General features: G+C 37.3%; 1 long non-coding RNA gene across 1 annotated transcript in view; it reads left to right on the forward strand.

Annotated features, from left to right (window-relative positions):
- The first annotated feature begins 2,458 nt into the window (after positions 1–2,458).
- LOC128100641 (uncharacterized) overlaps positions 2,459–7,269 on the forward strand; it is a 61,785-nt gene continuing 56,974 nt past the window's right edge. Inside the window, exon 1 of the long non-coding RNA XR_008214857.1 lies at positions 2,459–4,541. This is a non-coding gene — a long non-coding RNA (uncharacterized LOC128100641). The remainder of the gene's footprint in view (positions 4,542–7,269) is intronic.

Below are 7,269 nucleotides of genomic sequence, written 5' to 3' on the forward strand. Positions count from 1 at the left end.
AACACAAACTTTTCAAATATTTATAGAAACCAAATATTTTAAAGTAACAATAATTATTTTTTAATGATTTTTAAATTTTTAAATGTATGCATGGGTGTCTCTGCATGTATGTAAATGCACCATGTGCAAACATACCTGAGTATCCAGGAAGGCCAGAAGAGGGTGTCATTGGAGCTCCTGGCACTGGAATTATGGATAGTTGTGAGTCACCATGTGTGTGCTGGGAACTGAACCCAGATCCTCTGAAAGAGCAACATATGCTCTTAATAGCTGAGCCATTTCCCTCACCCCAAATTAGTGAGTTTTAAATAAGAATTTTCTTATATGTAATTTTAATAAGTAATAAATAAGTAATTTCTTAATCAATATCCCCTCTGTTTGGAAATAAATACTTCACATCATATTCGATAGACACATGTTAAGCTGACCTTCTTTGCTCAAAGAAGTTACCCACCTGCCCTGTAATATATATAATAGACATCTCTATGGCATAATTTTCCTAGTGAGATCTATGGAGGGCTGTATTATCATTTTATAGTTGATATGCTTTCCTTCAGACTTCCTTTTTAGTCTACACAATCCCAAGAAGCAGCATTAAAATCAGGGTGAGCATCAGAGAAGCAGGACAGAAGCTTTGGCACACAGACAAAGCTTGCAAGAATCATTAATCATCTCTGAGGCACCACATTTATTAAAGACAAGTTAGTTAAAGCAGAACAGAAAACAAACAGAGTGTACTGCATCAAGGCAACTGCCCAGGCAAAATCCACGACTTTATTCTCAAATGGATTAGCGATTTGAGTTGCATCATAAACCAGGAATGAAAGACCACAAACTATATGCTTCTGCATCACCAGGAGGATTCCCAAGTACCTTGACCATGCTGGAGGGATGGGAAGAGGGAAGAGGGGGATCTGTGATTGGTTTGTAAAATGAATAAAAACTTTCTTAAAAAAAGAAAATTATGTTAGAGGATTTTTAAAAAGAAAAGTAAAAGGATGACTTTTCCACGAATACACTGAGAACTGGACCGATGCATATGTGAGGGTAGCATGTTAGTAAGGTCATCTTTTGTTATGTCTTCATTTTCTGAGGCTCTTTGCAGGGTGTCAGTGCCATTAATTCTGAAGAAGGTGCTTAGCCCAGTAAAAAGCTCTTAATCCTGTGTGTTGATTTCGTCTTCTCTGTTTACTTCACTCGTTGTCACTCTGGGAAATAAGCTCTTACATGGCATCCTTCAAGGACACAGATGCAGCTCCATAAACAGTGGGAGCATAAAGTGAGTGTGTGTGCAGATGACTGAGTGAGCTCACAAGACAAAGGGGAAAACTAGAATGACTAGGCTAGAGGTCATTGTCTGTGAAGGTACTTCACAGTGTGTCTATCTAGCACAGGATCTCTCTATTCAACTTAGAAGAGTTTGGATTAAAAGCATTTTTTGTTTGTTTGTTTTGTTTTTTAAATCATGTAGTTACTAGAAGTTTGTGAAAAGTATTGAGGGGGAAAAAGTCTTTTACTTTTTTTTAAAAAAATCCTCTAACACAATTTTCTTTTTTTAAGAAAGTTTTTATTCATTTTACAAACCAATCACAGATCACCCTCTTCCCTCTTTCCACCCCTCCAGCCTCCCTTCCCCCCACCCGCCCGCCCCGCCAACCCATCCCCAATTCAAAAAAAGGCTATCAGGTATATTTTTCTCTCATCAAAGATGATTGAAAGAGATACAGCTTATCCACGTAGGGGAAAAGGCTCAACACACACTAAGCAGCTTGTCTGGTACTACACGTTCATGCCTGGTAGGGAAGCAATTCCACAGGCAAGGCAACAGGTGTCTCTATTATGTTTGCACAGTGGTATCCAGAAAATAGGGGACAATAAAAAAATAGCCACACATAACACAAGATGAAGAAAATGGAGTCCAAAATTCCAAATTATAAAGGAACAAGCATACAGGCCAGCTCCTTCAGCCATAGTGCTAAGGTTGCACAAATGAGCAAACAGCACTCATTTCAAAACAATCCCAGGAGTTAAGGGAAGACATCTCTAGTAAATAAAGATGGATCTCTGTGAGTTCGAGGCCAGCCTGGGCTATAGGGCGAGATCCAGGAAAGGCGCAAAGCTACACAGAGAATCCCTGTCTCGAAAAACCAAATAATAATAATAATAATAATAATAATAATAATAATAATAACAATAATAATAATAATGTTCATAAAAACAAGCTTTTGACAACTGGTGCTGTGAAGCAGTTATTATCCCTGATTAGTAAAACAGTTTGTTTGAAAGCAACCAGTTTAGGAGAATACAGACAGGAGGGCAAGCTTAAAAACACATGGGGCTTAGATAGAGAGCTATTATTTTGCAAACAAACGATTTAAAATGGTCTGCACTAACATCATGTGGAGTCACTTTCATGTCATAGAACTCAATAAATAATGCTTTTTAAAAACTTCACAGCTCGTCCTGATTCGCTTGTAACTGTAGTCCGCTATTGCCTTCATGTGTATCATGTTTCCAGATATTGAGTGTTGAAAGATTTATTTGCATTGAGCTGTGCCTCAGAGTAATTTTAGTTTTCATAAAGTCTAATTTCACAATTATAACTACTTGAAAAAAAGGGTACTCTTCCTATCTAATTCTGTAGGATGAATCAACATTTTTACTATAAGTCCAATTGTCACAAGTGGTTCTGTTTTCATATTCCTTAAATTCCATACTTAAATTTTTCCATATTAAACTCTCAACCTACAAATGTTCAACTGTCATAAAAGATCAGTGTTACTGAACTGCCAGCATTAATCTTTTGTTTGAGATGTATAAAGACAAATAAAGGAGGCATCACAAAATGTCTCTGCAGCATAAGGAGATATTGAAATGATAAATAACATAACCTGCAAACACTAGTTACAGTGTTCTTGGGGTGAAGAAATTCCTAAATATTGAAGTCGGTGGCATCACTGTCAGGTGCTCCATAAATAAGTCCTGTACAGTATCTGACACTGGACCTTTAATTCTTGGGATGCTCTGCTAAATAAGCACGCTCCCTTGCTTGTCGGAATTCTTCATGCCCATTTCCAGAAATGTTGCTGCAGATAAGTAACACTGTCATGTTCATTTTGTCAACCAGGCACCGATTATCCTTTTCTACGTGAAGTCTGGGAACATTAGCAAGGTCAGAAGCAATCTTTCAGAAATCCTTCCCTAATGGGGCTATGTCTGACCATTCCTGTAAAAGATGTCCATAAATAATCTTTGAAGAAATGCATATACATTTCCCAGTGTTTTATAGAGTCGTACCATGGAAAAAGGAAAGGCCAGTAGGGCATTGGGGATTTTGAACAAAAAGGAGAACTAAGCCATTCATTATATGCATTAATTAAATACGGTGCATGTGATACAGAGGATGACATAGCCAATTCTTTGATATACTTTTAAATGATTTGACTTTGTATTCTTAACATCTTCCTATTTGTTTTTTGTTTTGTTTTGACAAATTGCTTATGAAGCACTTGCAACTGATGCACATATCACAAAATTATTTCTGCCAAGCTTCCTCTGTGACCTGCCCGTGGGACATGACAGGCTTCAAGATGCATCGCTCTATCAACCCGCATTTTTCCAGGACAATGCAAATTATGACAAATTCCATCATCCTGCATTATGTACTTCATGCTAATCTCACTAATTCTGAAGAATCAGGGGGGCTTGCTGTTCTGCTGAAGGGCATACTGTCTGATTGAATGATAGGAAAAGATTTGTCCCCTCCTCATGATCCCAGCTGTGGCCACCACTGTCCCACTTCTGCCAAGCAACTATTCCTACTGTGTAAGTTGCATTCCCGAGTTAGCTTTCTATCAACTGAGATTTTTGACAGAAACTCCACTTTACCAGTAAAGATACATCAAAAATAAAAGATGTCTGGGGATAAAATGAGGAGGGGAAATTGTACTTCTATCTGCTGTTGGATACTTGCATCCACTTGTAACTACTTAAAACAAAGGGTTACAATCCACTTACAATATATATGATCAAAATGAGAGGGTCTCTTGGCTGAAGTTTCAGATACTGGGTCGCTGCAAATGGTCACCTGAGAAGTCTCTTCAAGAACAAGAGAGCTGTTCTTGAGAACAATTCTTCTAGGCTTCAGAAGGTGGCAGTAAAGCTACATGAAAGAAGCTTAAAGTCTCTATTCTAGTCCATGGCTACATTGCTGAAGTAAACATGTTTAATTCCCAAAGAAACATATATTTTATCCAGTGGCATAATTTACTTATAACATTAAAACTCAAACATGGAGCAATTTGTAGCAATAACCATGATTATGCTGTTAGTGGCCCAAATGTCACTGTCTAGATGAAGCTAAATGATACCTAGCATCGAAGAGCTTCTGTGATTTATTTTTTATGATCATGGGTAGAACTTACATGCTTAAAAGGCTCACCAGAAAACTACCTTTGCTAAATACAAAGAGAGGAAAAGAGTGAAAGGAGCTCGCAGCATCGTTCAGAGAGACGGCTGTGAAGAATTGTCAGAGCAATCAGGTACATTTTAAATGAAACACTTCCAAAAATCAGGGGAGTATCATATCTCTAGTGTGATGCTTTGGATTTTAAAATATATTTCTGTGAGCAAATAACTCACCTTATAAATTAAAATGTGTCTAAACTGTTTTGTCCTTTATAAATGCTTCCTGAAATGTCAGAATAAAGGCTTTTTAACGCATGTAATGCACTAAAATTGATTATTTTAGCTACTTCTAGAAAATGTAGTACAATAAATCTGTTTTTAAGTGTTAAGACTAAAATATCCTATTCACACATATAATAATTTTCTTTTGGGGAGTTCTGGTCTAATGCATATTTCTAACTGGAAATTACCAAGTATTATAGTTCTTTTATGCCATTATCATACATCAAATTGAAATTGTTATGCATAGTCCAAAAAGGAATGTAAACTATCCAAATGTTGAACAGGAATGTAAGCTGGGCTAATGCTGACAAGATTCCACAATGAGCATGTAGTTTACCTCTTCCCTACAATAGCAGCAAATTCAAGTCGGCATTTGCATTTGTGCCTTAATGGAATGCTGCATAATTGTTCTAATGTTCTAGTGAGTCACTAGGCACACTTAATACATAGACAGCACAAATCAACATTAAAGGATTTCTAAGAGGAGACAGGAAGACCTTCAGCTTTCTGCTTTCCTCCCAGTGAGACTCAAGGCCCTCAGAGTAACATGACGATCTGAAGGTCTCTCCAGCAAAGGCAGTGGGCACACCCTAAGCATGCTGTGGCTTGTTGACATGAACCAGGGCAGGCAGACACCAATAATACATGAAGTGCGGTTCAGAGGCAATTAGGATCAGTTGTCAAGGCCAGGCCATTAATGAAAGAACATGTCAGAGGAGCTGGAGACTTCAATGGTTGAGGGCAAGAAGGCGATTTAGTGTGACAGATCGAGTCCTTCCAGTGTCCTCAGTGGTACATGCTAATACCAGCCTTAACAACCTTTTGTGGCAGTGTATAATGTGACTAACATGGACTTTGATTCAGCAAAATGACTGCTGCCACTGTTAGTCTGTCTCATTTTTAACAACAGCAAAAGCATTGCTACAAATAATTATCTACGTCCATCCCTCCCTCTGCTACTTAAAGTACCCACCCTTTGCTCCTGCTATTAAGGTTGGGGGTGTTGATTACTGTCAGTTGATGTAAAACTTTTTTTTTGTAAGTACATAGAATCCTTACTAATTAACTATAATAGATTTTAGAAGGTAAAATAATCAAACCCAACCCAGTCTCATGTAGTTAAAACAAATATAAGTCAAATTTGTTATAAAAGAAATGATGTCTACCATATAAGGTAATACTAGACAACAAGGAAAGTTATTTACCTGTGACCCAAACCCATTGGGAGTAAATAGAGCCAACCCTTAAAGAAATGAAAGCAGGAGAGAATACAAAATCACCACATTGCTACTTTTATAAAGAAAGCATTTATATTTAATTAGAATTTAAAGTAAAATCCTATATTCCCATAACCTGGCCACCAACAATATGTAGGAAGCATAAATTATTTAGCCCTTTAAGTGAATTATCATGAAGGATATGTGGTTGTGAGATAGCTCATACCACAGATGCTTATGTTACAGTGAGATGCTACATCATACTCCTCCTACATTATCTCTATATTTGGAGACTAGTTGCATTTTATTCTATGGACCTCCCTTCTCATTTTATTTTTAGCTTATTTGGATAAGATCTTTTTATGGAAGGAGAAAGTCACTTAGAAAAATGCCTTAAACTTACTCATAATTTCTTACTGTCCTCCTCCACCCCATACACACACTCTTCTAGGATTCACTTCCAGCATTTTAAGTATAAAGATGATGTTGTGATATCTTAGGGCTTAAGACAGATAGTTCAGTCAAGTCTACTTATGAGTAATTCTACATAGATGTGAAGAGTGGTATGTATACAGAGATGAATGGAAATTTGGGGTTGACTGTGGTACTTTTCTATGATGTGTTCACCCTCCCACACTGTGCTTTGTTATGAGACACTCTTCAGGGCTCATTTTCCAATGCTATGTAGAAGCATTTTTTTTTCTTTCAACATTGTGTTTAGGTCCCTTTGTTCATCTCCTCTATTATCTTGGCCACTGCTACTCCTTTCTCCTAATACACTATTCATTATCAGCTTCTTACTTCTTCATAAGCTCTTTTTTACTTTCCTAAAGGGACTTACAAAATCAAGCCTGAAGTATTAGCATAAGCCTAGCCAATACAAATATCTAAATGTTCATATAATCCCAAATGATTTCATGAATAATTTCTTTGATTACAAAAATATTTAGGAAAAAATATCATGCTAAAATATATCCTTTATAGTTGCACCCAACCTAAATGCACTCAGATACTTTCAGTTTTTAGTAATTTATTCTTACATTAACAGTGTGCTCAATATACATTGTCTACCTAGTCCTAACCGACAAAGAATTTATGTGCTGCCCTAGAGAATTTCAGTTTATCAATAATCTCTGCTTGGTCCATCACCAGCCCTTCCAGTGTAGGGTTAACCCTCAAGTTTCGTCTATTTTGAGCAGTGATTAGGCATGGCTCTCATTCTGAGCTCCTGCTTTCTCCCACTGTTTAGGGCTAATGTTGTAGCAGAACTGAGTCAGTGGGCAGCAGGAGCGAGTTATTTTGTCTGGTGTCTAGGCTTCAAGCCACAGAAATGGGCCTACTGCAGAGTTGGCTGTGACTCTAT

This window comes from Peromyscus californicus, unplaced genomic scaffold, assembly GCF_007827085.1.
Source record: "Peromyscus californicus insignis strain IS unplaced genomic scaffold, ASM782708v3 Scaffold_7__1_contigs__length_154581171, whole genome shotgun sequence".
Classification (NCBI taxonomy): Eukaryota; Metazoa; Chordata; class Mammalia; order Rodentia; family Cricetidae; genus Peromyscus; species Peromyscus californicus.